The sequence below is a fragment of the Dendrobates tinctorius genome, unplaced genomic scaffold (genome assembly GCF_039654945.1).
Source record: "Dendrobates tinctorius isolate UK_male_01 unplaced genomic scaffold, ASM3965494v1 ptg000086l, whole genome shotgun sequence".
NCBI classification, from domain to species: Eukaryota; Metazoa; Chordata; class Amphibia; order Anura; family Dendrobatidae; genus Dendrobates; species Dendrobates tinctorius.
In genome coordinates, this window is record NW_027361754.1 from 40528385 (window position 1) to 40545425 (window position 17041).

The window sequence follows — 17041 nt, forward strand, 5'->3', positions numbered from 1 at the left end:
TGCTCATGCTAGCACATGTCCAGGCCCTTTTGAAGTTTGCCAATGACCATCTGGATGACCAAAAGGAGGAAGGGGAAGGTCTTGTGGTCAAATGAGACCAAAATAGAATTTTTTGGTATCAATTCTTCTTGCCATGTTTGGAGGAAGAAGAAGGATGAGTACAACCCCAAAAACACAGTCCCAATCATGAAACATGGAGGGGAAAACATCATACTTTATGGAGCTTTTCTGCAAAGGGGACAGGACAACTGCACTATATTGAAGGGAGGATGGATTGGGTCATGTATTGCATGATTTTGGCCAATAACCTTCATCCCTCAGTAAGATCAATGAAGATGGAGTCGTGGCTGGGTATTCCGTATGACAATGACCCAAAATACACATTTGGGTCAACTAAGGAGTGGGCCGGTAAGAAGCATTTAAAGGTCATGGAGTGACCTATCCAGTCTCCAGACTTGAACCCAATAGAAAATCTTTGGAGGAAGCTGAAGCTCAATCTTACCCAGTGAAAGCCACAAAACCTGAAAGATCTGTAGAAGATCTGTATGCAATGTGTGCATACTTGGTCAAGAACTACAGGAAACATTTGACCCTACTCATTTTCCTGTCAAACCTACTAAGGTCTTCCAAAAATCATACAAGCCACCATTCTTTAAGTCAATTGAACCAACGTCTAATGTTCCTCAAAGTTGCATAAAAAGTTTCTTCCCACCAGTATTCAATAGTATGATACATTATTATGTAATTTGGATTTACTGCTCCTCTTAAACCAATAGAAGGAGACTAAAGAATTGAACATGGATCATTCAGATAATTTCCTTGAAATAGTTCTCATTTCTTTACCAGGATGAAAAATACAAGATTTTACTTTGTCAAGTGTCAAAATGTCCAACCCTTATATGCAAGGCAGAACGAAATTGAACCAACAGGTGTAACATTCAAAAGAAATCCTAACGATATGCTTCTTTTGCATCTTGAGGAAGCATCAATTAAAATGAGAAATATGCATGAACTAATTATTGTGCATAATTACAGCTTGATGAAAAGTTAATTACTTTAATTGCAATGCGCACATATCACAGCAGGTAAACTAGATTTCTGTATTCCATAACATACAATGCTAGGTGATTGGATGACAAATTAATCTTGTGTTGGACACACATCTCTTAAAACTACCTTATGTGAGGGCTTGGAGTTCTGGAGGAATGTAAATTAGGCTTCAGAAATTATAAGACTTTGTGGTAGTAAAATAGCAAATAAAAAAATAATTGTGGCTCTGCAAATTCTCTCCTATTCACTCAAATGAGAGATAGTTTGCAGTAAGATTCACTATTACTGTACAATGTGTGGAGCTATGCTACTTCTTGTATGCTGTAGCACTTTCAGTCAAGTGATCAGGGAGGTTATGGAGGCAGACTTCCATGATTTCATATTAGTAATCTATATTAAAGAAGTAGTCCAGGGATTTTCTTTACTTTCCCTGTACCATTGACCTGATTGAATTCACTTTCTCGCATTCAGCCACCCTTTTGCTTTTTTTAGCTGCTATCACAACTTGTTGATTTTAGCCCGCAGTCAATTTCTCAGTGCTATACTATCAATCCCATCTCAGTACAATACAATGCCACATTTTTACGTACAGTCAGTACCATCTCGGCCAGCTGTATTTATCCTACCACCTATATTCTCCTAAATAAAGTAATACATTAAAGGCATACAATTAGGGAGGTTGAAGTTATCTTCCTTATAACTGTGCGACAGGAGCCGTAGAATAATAATCTGTAAAAGTGATAGAAGCTTCTGACACTTCTCTTCCTTGAGGAAAAAGTGTGCACTTCATTCTATGCAGTTTCATCACACACGTAGTTATGGGGACTAAGATGGTTGCCACTTACAGAAAACATAAAGCCAACATAAAGCTATAGTATGTAATTTCCAGGAGCTACAATGTGATCACATCACCCAATGCAAAAAATATAAGGAATGAAACAGGAGAGTGCTTCTAAATGCAATATCCCCATCATCATGTGAACAAGGGAAGGAGGGTTTATACACTTACCAGCAGGATTTGTGCAGCAGACAAAACACTGAACAAGAGCATATTTACTCAACTCTCAAAGGCTGCAGCTGCTTCCATGAAGTCCAGATAAATGCCATCATGTCTCAGGGTAAATAAGCATGTGAAAAAATCATGGTCTCAATGAGCGCTGCCAGTGAGGACGAGTTCAAAGGTGGCTTGAACAAAAGCGGGTATTTATTCAAACAACACATTTCGGAGCAGCTCTGACTCCTTTATCAGATACATAGTGAGCAGGATGTCAGCGGAGATCTTTTACAAGGGTCAATCCTAACAGAAATCAATGCAACTGGTTAAAAAATTACTGAACTGGAACAAATGGACATATAACCAACACCTTCTTATATTGGGAAATTCAGATAAGCTACAATGTATATGTTATTGTTCAAAGAAAGGTTGTTAATTAAATAAAATGCAATGTTATTAATGCTATAAAATAAAAAATGTACATATATATCTATATATGTCCATACATACACAAAGACAATAATAGTGATAAAGGCAAACAAAAAATTATTAAGTAAAAAGATGTATGAAAATAAATATAAAATATGAGTTTAAAACAGATTTATATGATCTAATTAATTGGTGTTGACATCAAGTGAATCCATAGGGAGCAAGTTGATAAAAGGGATTGGCAGGAACGTTGTGATGGTCAACGTGTGGCTGGACACACCGCCTCCAGCAGGGTGAATTTCTCTCACACACGTGACCCCGGATACACCACCTCCAGTAGGGCGAATTTAAATAATATAACGTGCAGTCGGATACACCGCCTGCAGCAAGCGAATTTCTGAATTACACGTGAAACTGGATACACCGCCTCCAGCAGGGCGAATTTAAATAATAAGGAGAAACACCAGGGAAACCGATACAATGGAGGGCCCTGCGATAGGGAACGGTGACGTAGAGACCTCCTGCACTCCCCTGAGCCAGTCTCTACACTCCTAAGAGTCCCTATGCAGGCTCCGCACCTGTCGCCAAGCTGGAACCGAAGAACCCTAGCTCGCCCTGCACCTAGCCCTCTCTAATGAAATGGACGGTGCAGAAACTAATCCCACCACTGCATTGAAACACACATAAGGGAAGTCACAAACAGGGATAACACCACTTAGCTTTGCTCTGTTGCTCTTGCTCCCAGCAACAGAGTCCACCATCAGAATGCAACTTTCCTCCAGAATCGCTGCTACTTCGCAAAGCTTTGTCAGAGCTGCAAGGAATACTGTTGTGAACTCATTTTCTGGTCTACCAGTTGTGAGTTCTCCTTCCGGGCTCCCTCTGGTGGTAACAGGGGGTAGGGAGGTTGATTTAATTAGTAGAGATCTGCCACCTGATGATGAGGATAACGATTGGATCTCTGGAATCTCAGACTGGATTTAAGACAGCCGACGCCCTATTCTGGTGCTGGTGATTCCTTCTGGCTTTTCAGGTCTTAGTTTTCAGCTCTGTTCCAGTCATCTCAAGCTAAGTGTTTCTGCTAATGTTCACACTTGATTTTGTTGGTCTGTTCAGTATTTGTGTGGTCAGCCAGCCCCGGCTGGGGCTGTGCTGAATTTCCACTCTTATTTATCTGTATTTGCCAATTTGCTTTTTGTCCCTTATTAGATTGGCCTCTTTTTTGCTCTGTCTCAGAATATTTCAGAGTACTGATATAGTGGGAGAAGTCTAGTGACTTAAGGGTTAATTTTGTTATCAGAAGTGTTGGAGATTATTTTTGTAGGGTTTTTTGGGCAGATTGCAGACAGTGTCTTTCCTTTCCTGTCCTTTCTAGTTAGTTTGGGCCCCATCGTTTGCTGAGCCTATTTTCCTGCCTGTGTTTGTGTTTTCATCTTGTTTCACCGTCAATACGTGTGGGGGCTGTCTATTCCTTTGGGGTCTGCTCTGGGGCAGTTTAGATTTCCCCTTTGCTTGCTTTTGGCTTACTTAGCCCTCCAGCTGTGACGAGGCATCTAGATTCATCGTAGGAACGCTCCACGGCTGCTGCTAGTTGTGTGGTTAGGATCAGTGGTTTGCAATCTGCATAGTTACCAACCTCTCTGGTTTTCTGTGACTTAGCTTGTTTAGTTTTACTCCTCGGTGACCCATTCATAACAGAACACCTCTCTGTAATTCCTTCCTTCTCCAGACTTTACACCAGAGCTCTCCTGAGCTGCAAGAAACTCTTCTCTGTAGTTCCTTCCTCCACCAGACTTGGTTGGAAATGAGCAATATCACCAACAGTGAGTGAGAGAACAAGACACTCCTATATAGTTAAACCAGAGCAATGACACCTGTTAATGATAATCACGTGCACTAAACCAAAGTAACCAGAGTGCAATGACCCTAACGGCCACCAGGGGCAAAACTAGAACTGAAATCACCACAGTGCAATGAATATTTCAGAGTGCTGATATAGTGGGAGAAGTCTAGTGACTTCAGGGTTAATTTTGTTATCAGAAGTGTTGGACCATTATTTTTGTAGGGTTTTTTGGGCAGATTGCAGACAGTGTCTTTCCTTTCCTGTCCTTTCTAGTTAGTTTGGGCCCCATCGTTTGCTCAGCCTATTTTCCTGCCTGTGTTTGTGTTTTCACCTTGTTTCACCGTCAATACATGTGTGGGGGCTGTCTATTCCTTTGGGGTCTGCTCTGGGGCAGTTTAGATTTCCCCTTTTCTTGCTTTAGGCTTATTTAGTCCTCTGGCTGTGATGAGCCACGGAGACACCATCACATGTTTCTCAATGCAAGCAATGACTAGCCAGGTCTTTCCCCGGGAAGGAACAACCGCGGGAAGGGCAGTCTCCGCGGCTTGTGTTTTGCATATTTTTACATATTTCCCATAAGGGATGGGGGCTTTGCTCTAGAATCACTGTGTTGAGAAACATGTGATGGTGTCTCCGCAGTATTGGATGTTGATCTCCATGAGTTCATTCATCCTCATTTTTCACAGTCTTCTACTAGGCATTGCTCCTACTGGCCAGTTTCCTACTCCACACTGATGAGGGGCAATACCCCGAAACAGCTGCCTGTGGATGTTTTGGCATAGGTGGTTTCCTTCATTGGAGACTGCCCTTCCCGTGGTTGTTCCTTCCCGGGGAAAGACCTGGCTAGTCATTGCTTGCGTTGAGAAACATGTGATGGTGTCTCCACGGCTTGTGTTTTGCGCCATTCATAACAGAATCACCAGCCATAAAAACAGATTCTAGGGTACTCAAAAGCAGGAAAAAATTGTTTAAAAGAAAAAAAAGTGTCAGAATTTTTTTTTTTATGTATTTTTCCTCTTTTTCTCTGGGGCCGTAGGAGGATTTTTTTTCCTAATGGAGATTAAGCAATTGTCTGATCGTGTGGAGCAACCTGATGCTGAAGTGCAGGGAATTTCCACCTACCTCATTCAGTCACATGCTGCTGAACCAAAGATCCCTACTCCTGATGTGTTTTCTGGGGATCAGACTAAATTTTTGAATTTTAAGAATAATTGTAAATTATTTCTTGCCTTGAAGCCTAACTCATCGGGGAGCTCTGCGCAGCAGGTTAAAATTGTCATCTCCTTGCTGCGCGGCGATCCCCAGGATTGGGCTTTTTCTCTGACACCTGAAAATCCTATTCTGACTAATGTGGATGCATTTTTTCAAGCCCTGGAGTTGTTGTATGATGAACCTAATGCTGTTGGTCAAACTAAGAGAACCCTCTAAGCATTAAACCAGGGTCAGGATTCTGCAGAGTTATACTGTCAAAAATTCCGAAAGTGGGCTGTCCTTACTACATAGAATGATAGTGCTTTGGCAGCTCTCTTTCAGAAGGATTTATCAGAGACTGTAAAAGATGTTATGGTGGGATTTCCTGTTCCCCCTGGTCTGGATGATTCTATGTCATTAGCCATTCAAGTTGATCGGCGTTTACGTGAACGTAAAACTACAAGGGAGGTGCTGCCACCTTTTGAGCAAACGTCTGAACCTATGCAATGTGATGGGGTTTTGTCTAGGGCGCAACATCAGGAGTTTAGAAGGCGAAATAAGCTGTGTTTTTTCTGTGGAGACGCCTCTCATACTATTTCTGTCTGCCCTAAACGAGAGAAACATTTTGCACACACATTTGCTGTGGGCAGTGTACAACCTAAGTTCCTTTTGGCAATTACTCTGATCTGCTCCTTATCCATGTTTTTCCACTGTGGATTCAGGAGCAGCTTTGAATCTGATGGATTTGGACTTTGCTAAACATTGTGGTTTTTCCATGACGCCTCTGCGGACGCCTTTTCCTTTGAGGGTTATTGATGCTACTCCTTTGGCGGAGAATAAACCTCAGTTTTGGACCCAGGTGATAATGCGAGTTGCCCCAGACCACCAAGAAAATTGTAAATTTTTGGTGCTGCATAATTTGCATGATACTATTGTTCAGGGTTTTCCCTGGTTGCAAACTCATAATCCAGTTTTGGATTGAAAATCTGGGTCTGTGGTGAGTTGGGGTTGTCAGTGTGTTCTTAGTGATGCTCCTGTTTTCTCCACCTCTCCTCAGTCTCATGATATTCCTGAATATCTGGCCGATTTTTCTGATGTATTTAGTGAGAGTAAGTCTGCATCTTTGCCTCCTCATAGGAGTTATGACTGTGCAATTGAGTTGATGCCTGGGTGTAAATTTCTCAAGGGTCGGCTTTTCAACTTAACAGTACCCGAACATGATGCTATGCGATCCTATTTTAAGGAGTCGTTGGAGAAGGGTCATATTAGATCATCCTCGTCACCTTTAGGTGCTGGGGTTTTTTGTGGCCAAGAAAGATGGTTCATTAAGACCGTGTATTGATTATCGTTCCCTTAACAAGATGACGGTTAAATATCAGTACCCGTTACCTCTGATGTCTGATTTATTCTCCAGAGTTAAGAGTGCCTGCTAGTTTACTAAGCTTGACCTCAGGGGGGCGTATAATCTTATTCGCATCAAGCACGGAGATGAGTGGAAGACGGCGTTTATTACTCCGGAGGGACATTTTGAGTACCTGGTGATGCCTTTTGGGCTCACTAATGCCCCTTCTGTCTTCCAGTCCTTTATGAATGATATTTTCCGAGACTTTGTGGATAAGTTTTTGATCATCTATCTGGATGATATTTTAATCTTTTCTAGTGATTGGGATTCTCATTTGGAACATGTCCGGACTGTGTTCCGGATTTTGAGGGAGAATTCCTTGTTTGTTAAGGGATCGAAATGCCTCTTTGGTGTACAGAGGATTTCATTTTTGGGATTTATCTTGTCTCCGTCGACTATTGAAATGGACCCAGCCAAGGTACAGGTCATTTATGATTGCGTTCAGCCTACTTCTTTGAAGGCTCTCCAGAAGTTTTTGGGTTTTGCTAATTTCTATCGTAAATTTATAGGTAATTTTTCTGATATTGTCAAACCACTGACTGATCTGACCAAGAAGGGCGCTGATGTGCTGAATTGGTCTCCTGAGGCTGTCTCAGCATTTCAGGAGCTTAAGCGGAGATTTACCAGGGAAACCGATACAATTGAGTGCCCTGCGATAGGGAACGGGGACGTGGAGACCTCATGCACTCCCCTGAGCCAGTCTCTACACTCCTAACAGTCCCTATACAGGCTCCGCACCTGTTGCCGAGCTGGAACCTAAGAACCCTAGCTCGCCCTGCACCTAGCCCTTTCTAATGAAATGGACGGTGCAGAAACTAATTCCACCACTGGACTGAAACACATATAAGAGAAGTCACAAACAGGGATAACACCACTTAGCTTTGCTCTGTTGCTCTTGCTCCCAGCAACAGAGTCCACCATCAGAATGCAGCTTTCCTCCAGAATCGCTGCTACTTTTCCAAGCTTTGTCAGAGCTGCCAGGAACACCTCTCTGTAATTTCTTCCTTCACCAGACTTTACACCAGAGCTTTCCTGAACTGCAAGGAACTCATCTCTGTAGTTCCTTCCTCCACCAGACTTGGTTGGAAATGAGCAATATCACCATCAGTGAGTGAGAGAACATGACACTCCTATATAGTAAAACCAGAGCAATCACACCTGTTAGTGATAATCACGTGCACTAAACCAAAGTAACCAGAGTTCAGTGACCCTAACGTCCACCAGGGGCAAAACTAGAACTGAAATCACCACAGTGCAATGACCCTAATGGCGACCAGGGGCAAAACTATCTTTAATCACACAGCTTAAGGGAAAATAAAGGTTACTAGTGCATTTATCTGTTATAATCCAACCTGGATCATGACAAACGTATAGGAAAATTATTCAGAGGGATTAAAATTAATTGGTACTCGAATTAGATATATATTCCTATAAGTTCCTGTTAATCCCTGCTATCAACTTGCTCCATATGGATTCACTGGATGTCAACAACAATTTATTAGACCATATAAATCTGTTTTAAACTCATATTATAAAATTTATTTTCATACATCTTTTTACTTAATATTTTTTGCTTGCCTTTATCACTCTTACACTGTGTGTGTGTCAGAGACACCGCACTGCACTTGCTCATAGAGCTAGTGCGCGTGTCCTGAGTACAGAAGCAGTGCTAAAAGATACCTGTGGAGAAGGGCAGCAGAGGTGACCATGCATGCTTCAGGCTAATAGTGTCAGGGTCCAGTCAGCGCTGGAGGGTAAAGAGGCATAGGACCTGCAGACACTGAAACTGAATAATCTGGCACGGGACCTATAGTCATGTGACTGCAAGGGGGCGGGGCTTAGCATCCTGTTTTCAGATAGGACAGGACACCATACAGCAACTCAGAGTCAGGCAAAACAGAGGTCACAGCAGTACGGGCAAACGAGGTACAGGAGGGACAAACAGACGGGTATTCAGACAAAGCCAAAGGTCATACACAAGAGGGCGACGTGGTACCAAGAAGACAAGCAGAGAGAAGTCGGGTCACAAGCAGAGAGTCATACACGAGAGGTAGCGCAGTATAAGAGGGTCAGGCAGAACTCGTAACAGGGACAGAACCGGATCAAAACCAAACAAGCAAGCAAGATATCAGGGACAAGGCACACGTATACAAGAGGTCACTTAGCTCAGCCGAGGGCAGGAGTATAACTGACACCGGACCCAGGTCCAGTGAGCACTAAATAGCCTCCTCCTGCCAGAGAGAGGCAGCACAATTAACCCATAGTCTAACCAGGACGAGTCACAGCGAAATCCCGTCCTGGATCATGACAGTACCCTCCTCTCAATGGGGGGCCACCGGACCCCCAGGTCTCTCAGGGTAATTGGCGTGAAAGGCTCGGATCAACCGATCCGCATGAACTGATCGAGCAGGAACCCACGAGCGTTCCTCAGGACCGTAGCCCTTCCAATGTATCAGATACTGAAGGGCGCGACGGACCAACCTGGAGTCGACAATTCATTCCACCTCGTACTCAGCCTGCCCATCTACCAAAACCGGTGTCAGGGAAGATGATGATCCCTCCCCACCGGACCTCACAGGTTTCAAAAGGGCCTTATGGAAAACATTAGGGATCCTTAGAGATGGCGGAAGACTCAACCGAAAAGCCACCAGGTTAACTGCTTCGGTAATTACATAGGGACCTATAAACTTGGGTCCAAGCTTCGCAGAGGGGACCTTGAGCCTTATATTTTTGGTGGATAACCATACCTTATCTCCGACCTGAAACACTGGACCCATGGATCGTTTTTTGTCCGCAAAAAATTTAAATTTGTCCTGGGCCTTCGTAATGTTATTCTGGACCTCCCGCCATACCTCCCCCAACCGCTGGATCGTCTCATCCGCCCCAGGACACCCAGAATTCAAGTGGGAAAATTCTCCAAAATGAGGATGAAACCCATAATTGCAAAAAAATGGAGATGTACCCGTAGACTGGTTAGTGCGGTTGTTAAATGCAAACTCAGCCAATGGTAACACAGAACACCAATCATCCTGTCGGGCTGAGGTCAAACAACGCAGAATTTGCTCCAGAGACTGATTGGTCCGCTCAGTCTGCCCATTAGTCTCTGGATGGTAGGCGGATGAAAAGGACAGACCGATACCCAACCTCCTACAAAAAGCTCTCCAAAATCTGGACACCAATTGCACTCCCCTATCAGACACCACATTCAGGGGTACCCCATGCAACCGCACCACATGCTCCACAAACAATCTGGACAATGTTTCCGCATCAGGTAGAGCTGCCAAAGGTACAAAATGTGCCTGCTTACTAAACCTGTCCACTACGACCCAGACCACGGTATTTTCCTTGGAAGGGGGAAGGTTGGTGATGAAATCCATGGACAGATGAGTCCATGGTCTCTCAGGAATTGGCAGTGGTACTAATTCCCCGGCCGGCCGGTTATGGGGAGTTTTCGCACGGGCACAAACCTCACACGCAGACACATACTCCCTAACATCAGAGGCTAAAGAAGACCACCAGAATATTCTAGCAATGGCTTTCCGGGTCGCTGAGATCCCTGGATGTCCACCCAGAACTGAGTCATGGAACTCCTGGAGGACCTTGAGACGAAACTGAGCTGGCACAAAAAGTTTATCCACCAGCTTAGCTGGAGGTGCAAGAGCCTGGACTTCTCGAATCTCCCGTTCCAACACATTAGAAACCTCTGCCACCACCACCCCAGGATGAAGAATGGAGGATGGAGGTTTCGGGGGGGACACCGGATCTAAACTGCGTGACAATGCATCCGCTCTGATATTCTTGGATCCTGGTCGAAAAGTGATCGAGAAGTTGAATTGGGAAAAAAAAAGTGACCATCTAGCCTGTCTGGGAGTCAACCTTTTAGCTGACTCAATGTAAGCTAGGTTTTTGTGGTCCGTGATTACCGTTATAGGATGAACAGCCCCCTCCAAAAAATGCCTCCATGCTTCAAAAGCCAATTTTACGGCCAGAAGTTCCCGATTCCCCACATCATAGTTTCTCTCCGCAGGGGAGAACTTCTTTGAGAAAAAGGCGCAAGGTCTTAAATTGGTCAAAGTGGCGGGTACCTGGGACAATACCGCCCCCACCCCCACCTCTGAGGCGTCTACCTCAACAATAAATGGTTCAGAGGGGTCCGGTTGAATAAGAACCGGGGCCGACATGAAACATTTTTTCAAAAACTGAAATGCCGCTACCGCTGCGGTTGACCAATTCTTGATATCGGTCCCCTTTTGAGTCATGTCTGTGAGGGGTTTGACCACCTGTGAGAACCCCCTTATAAATTTCCAATAATAATTAGCGAACCCTAGGAAACGTTGCAGACCCTTCAAATCACACGGTTGAACTCACTCGAGAATGGCCTGCACCTTATTAGGATCCATGCGATACCCTTCAGCAGACACGATGAACCCCAGAAAGGACAGTTCCTGAACAAAAAATAGACATTTTTCAAGTTTAGCAAAAAGACAGTTCTCCCTGAGCCTTTGGAGAACTGCCCGAACATGACCAATGTGAGCCTGTTTATCAGGCGAGTAGATTAAAATGTCATCCAAATACACCACCATAAAACGTCCAATCAAATCGAAGAACACATGATTTATGAAATTTTGGAAGACCGCTGGAGCGTTGGTCAGGCCGAAGGGCATGACCATATTTTCAAGCAACCCTTCAGTAGTGAGAAAAGCGGTCTTCCACTCATCTCCGTCCCGGACTCGGATAAGGTTATACGCTCCCCGTAGATCTAATTTCGAAAACCACTTAGCTCCGGACAACTGATTGTATAAATCAGGAATAAGTGGAAGGGGATAAGTATTCCTCACAGTTATTTTATTTAACTCACGAAAATCGAGGCATGGGCGCAAACCACCGTCTTTTTTTTTTTTTTACAAAAAAGAACCCTGCCGCCACAGGAGAAACAGAAGGACGAATATGTCCCTTAGGAGGCTCTCGGAAATATATTCCTTCATCGCATCCCGTTCCGGACCCGAGAGGTTATACAGGCGAGCTTTGGGCAATTTAGCACCTGGAACCAGGTCAATGGCACAATCAAATGGGCGGTGTGGTGGTAAAACCTCGGCCTCTTTTTTGGAGAAACGTCTGTATAATCTATCAGGCACTCCGGTATGCCTTCTTGACCCACGGACGACACAGACACAGAAACAAGACATTTCTCAGAGCAATAGGGACCCCATTTAACAATATCCCGAGATTCCCAATTAATCACAAGATTATGCAGACGTAACCAGGGGAACCCCAACACCAGTCCCGCAGGCAGGTTGTTCATTACAAAACATGAAATATGTTCCTGGTGTAAGGAACTCACTTTAAGGAGAAACTCTTCAGTACAAAACACAATGTCATTCTTAACCAGTGGTGTTTTGTCAATAGCAACAAGGTGAATCGGAGTCTCCAACCTAACTGTCCCTAACTTACACCTGGCCACCAAGTCAGAGTCAATAAAGTTCAATGATGAACCGCAATCCACGAAGGCAGAAGTGGATGTGGAGACACTCCCACAACCAAGTTCCACTTGAAATGACATTTTAGACAATGCAGAAAAGGGTACCTGAGAGCCTGGGTGACCTCCACGATAATCACCCGGGCTCAGTCGCTTGTTGGTTAGTGGCCGGGAGGGGCAATCCTTTTTCCAATGTCCAGACTCGCCACTGTGAACACAGCATTTTCTCACGTGCCGTTGTCTCCTTTCTTCCTCCTTAAGGTTGATGGTTCCCATCTCCGTGATTTTCAATGAAGAACTGGCTCCCCTTCCTTGGGAGAATAATGATGTCTCGGTTTGTATCACTCCCCTTGCCCGTAACCTGCGATCCATTCGGACGGCCTGTGTCATAGCTTCCTCCAGGGCATCAGGTGGGGGGGGTGGAGAGCCAAGGCGTCTTTCAGATGCTCAGACAGGCCTCTACGGAACAACCCCCGGAGGGTGGCGTTGTTCCAGCAGACCTCAGCAGCCCAGCGTCTGAACTCTGAGCAAAACCACTTGGCTGAGTGCTTCCCCTGGCAAACATTCATCAGCCTGTCCTCAGCCATACCCACCCGATCAGGCTCATCATAAATATGCCCCAGGGCCTCAAAAAATGCATCCACCGTCATACGCTCAGGGGCCGTGGTAGGAAGGGAGAAAGCCCAAGCTTGGGGGCTCCCCTTAAGGCCTCTTTCACACATCAGGTTTTCGCCGTCAGGCGCGATCTGGCGCTTTTGACAGAAACCGGATCCGGCGAAATGCAATGCCGGATCCGGTTTCCCCCCCATTGACTTGCATTTGCGCCGGATCGCGCCGGATGGCCATGCGTTTCATCCGGTTAACGCCGGATCCGGCAATGTGTCGCAATGTGTCGCGATCCGGCGTCTGGAAAAAACGTCTACTGTAACGTTTTTTGTCTCCGGCGAAAAAGCCGGACACGCCGGATCCGGCGCGTCCGGCTTTTTCACACAAATCCGGCGGCCGGATCCGGTTTTTTGGTCTGAGCATGCTCAGTAGCTCTGCCCACAAGACATATATAAAAGCAAGACAGTGGGACCCACAGCCACACCCAACATGCCACCCAAGACAGCAACCAGGCGCAGGAGAAGGCAGGAGACCACTGCAGCACCATCCGCACCACCACCACCCCAAATGGAGCAGCAAATAGAACATGCTGAGGAGGGGAGGCCAGCAGCAGAGGAGAGACGGTAATTATCAAATAACCCATTCCTCCAAACTAGGGCTATTGAATATCAAGATATTCATTGGCCCTTTGTTTCTCTTTATTCAACAACCGCCCAATAGATGCAGCAGCAGCAGCAGCAGCAATGGCAGCAGCTTCAACACCACCCACAGGCATGGAGTATGGCCACCAGGAAGACAGCACATCATCTTCTGGGAGCCCTCCCTCGCATCGTCAGCGTTTGACGGTAAGTTTTTATTTCCAAAATCCATCTTCTCTGTAATATATGTCTATTCATGGCCTTTTATTTCAAAACAGGAATCACAAGATGAAGAGGAGCTCCCAGAAGAAGAAGGAAGGGGTGGACAGACACCTGGAGTGGGCTCACAATTGGTAAGTTTTTTGCATCAAACGCAGAAACACAACATCACACTACACACAACACATAGAAAACAATGTTCTGCAGACCACACACAGCAAACAAATGCCTACATCCAAAGACATAACTTTTTTTGTTTTCTTCTCTAGTCTTCCCAATCTGGTGCTTGGCCAAGAGGTGCTCGCAGTGCCTCCCAGGGTCGTCGGCGACAGCAACGCGGCGGTCACCAGCGTGTAAGTATAAATATTTTTGCTTTGTTTTTTTGCACTTTTTATTTCATTTCTTTTGTGGAGGCTAATTATGTTATTTTTGTCTTTTTCTTTAACAGCCTTCACAGCGTGCTCCCGACTCTGACGTTGAGGATGGAGGGATTGATATGGACCGCCTCATCGATCTTGTCAGAGAAAGGGAGCCGCTCTGGAATATGGCTGACCGCCGCCACGCTGACCTGATCGTTACCCGACGACTCTGGGAGGAAATCTGTTCGCTCCTTGTGGGCCGCTGGGAGGACCTCGATGTTCGGGCCCAGATTACAGAGCGTAAGTATATACAGTACCGGTTGCTTGATGTAAACCAGTGTTTCCCGAACTCCAGTCCTCGTGGTCCCCACGGATCATGTGTTCAGGATTTCTATTTACTATGGAAATCCTGAAAACATGACCCCTGGGGACCATGAGGACTGGAGTTTGGGAAACACTGATGTTGTATACTAACCACTCCTTTCTCGTTTCAGGGAACAGAATTGTGAATCGGTGGCGGTCTGTGAGGGATCGTTTCAAGAAGGAGTTCAATAAAGAGATGCGGGCCCCGAGTGGATCTGGAGGACGCAGGAGCAAGTACAAGTACGCAGAAGCCCTGTCGTTCCTCCGTGAAACAATGGTCACCAGAAGGTAAATATTACACACCACATGTGAAAAAAAATGTTAGATGTAAATTTTTTTTTCAGCCAGGGCCATACCATGTCAGTATTTTAATTGTTTTTTTTTCTCTTTATTCCACAGCACGGTGAGCAGCACTCGGGAGCCTGCACGATTGGACCCTTCTGAGGCGATCCCAGAGGAGACCGGCACCGAGGGACACTTCGACCGCCCCGGTACATCTGCACCTTCCCAGCCTTCCCACACATTTGACCCATCTGTCCCATCCACCAGCACAGGAGCATCGTGGCCGCCTACATTACATGAAGCTGCTGGTGAGGAGATCGCTTTCCCTTTACCCCACCCTTCTGCCCCTGCCACCTCTAGTACACCTGCGGGTACTGGGCGGCAGCGGCAGAGGGGTCAGGAAAAGACTTATGCGCCAGAGTTCTTGCATCTGAATGCATCTTTCCAGAACTGTCTAAAAGTCTTGTCAGAGCAAATCTCCGCAGGCTATCAGCAGATCAACTCCAGCATTCTGGAGGTGAAGACACTTCTGCAAACCATGCATTCAGAAGCAAGATCTTCGCCAAACCACACCTTTTTCAGGTCTGTTGTGGAGCGCATGGAAACGCTCTCTCCTGCCCAGCAGATGCATGTAATGCATTCATGCCACGCTGCTCTCCAGCAAGTTACCTCCCAACCTCCTCCTCCTCCTCCCACCACAGTAGTTCCTCCACCTGCACCCCCTCCAGCCACTTTCCATCCTCCCCCTCCTATTACATCTACACCCCCTCCAGCCACTTTCCATCCTCCCCCTCCTATTACATCTACACCCCCTCCAGCCACTTTCCATCCTCCCCCTCCTATTACATACCATCCACCTCCAGCCACTTTCCATCCTCCCCCTCCTATTACATACCATCCACCTCCCCAGCACCATCCACCTCCCCAGCACCAGCCACCTCCCCAGCACCAGCCACCTCCCCAGCACCAGCCACCTCCCCAGCACCAGCCACCTCCACAGCACCAGCAACCTCACCAGTACCAGCAACCTCCACAGTACCTGCAAACTCCCCAGTACCAGCAACCTCCCCAGTACCAGACATCTCCCCACTTCCAGCAACCTGCCCCGTACCAGACATCTCCCCACTTCCAGCAACCTGCCCCGTACCAGACATCTCCCCACTTCCAGCAACCTGCCTCGTACCAGACATCTCCCCACTTCCAGCAACCTGCCCCGTACCAGACATCTCCCCACTTCCAGCAACCTGCCCCATACCAAACTCCTTCCCCATACAACTTGCCATCAACATCATCTGCTCCTACAGTCCCTGCCCAACCCTCCACTCCACCACCCACCACCTCTTCTGCTTCCCACATGTCCACCCATTCTGTAGTTTTTTCCACACCGTCACCTCTAACTGTTCCTTCCCCACAACGATCCCAGTCCTCTCTCCACACTCCCAGTGTCGAAGTGTCCCGCAGCCCCTACAGCAGTATTTCCACCACACACTACACAGAATTATAATGTGTGTTTTTAAATAAAAATGACCAGTTTTATGGTTTCAGTTTTATAGTTTCAAATTTTTATTAAACATGTTTATTAAAATTTTAAAAAAGTTTACTAAAAAAAACATTTTTCAATAAAAGTTAAATTATTTTACACTGGTTGTCTGTCATTTCTTTCTGCGGCGAAAAAGGTTAAATACAGGGTATTTAAAAGGTGAAATGGTATTCAAAACTAGGTATATAACTGTGGGTAAATTTTAGCTTTTTGCCACAGTTGTGTTCCTGGTTGTGTTTGAAGCAAAGTATTTCACCTAAAAAGTTGTGTTTATTGTTGGTGATTTCCTAACAATGTACACAACTTTTGTTAAAAGGTGAAATACTTTGCATAAAACACAACCAGGTACACACCTGTGGCCTAAAGCTAAAAATAGAGACCATGACAAGATAGCCAACTTTGGTTGGCAAAGGTATATACTGTTGGTACAGAAGGTACACAAGTTTGGGGCACAAATCTTTCACACTCTGTCATCCTGCCAGTGTACTCTGCCTTGAGGTGACATAAAGTATAGTGCAAAATTGTCCCTCATTACTGAAACCGTCACAGAACTTCTAGTGGTAATGTCATGGTAATCTTGCAAGGTGGTTTCTTCAGAGGTGTCCTCAATGGAAATGGGTTCCTTGCAGATAACAAAATTGTGGAGTAC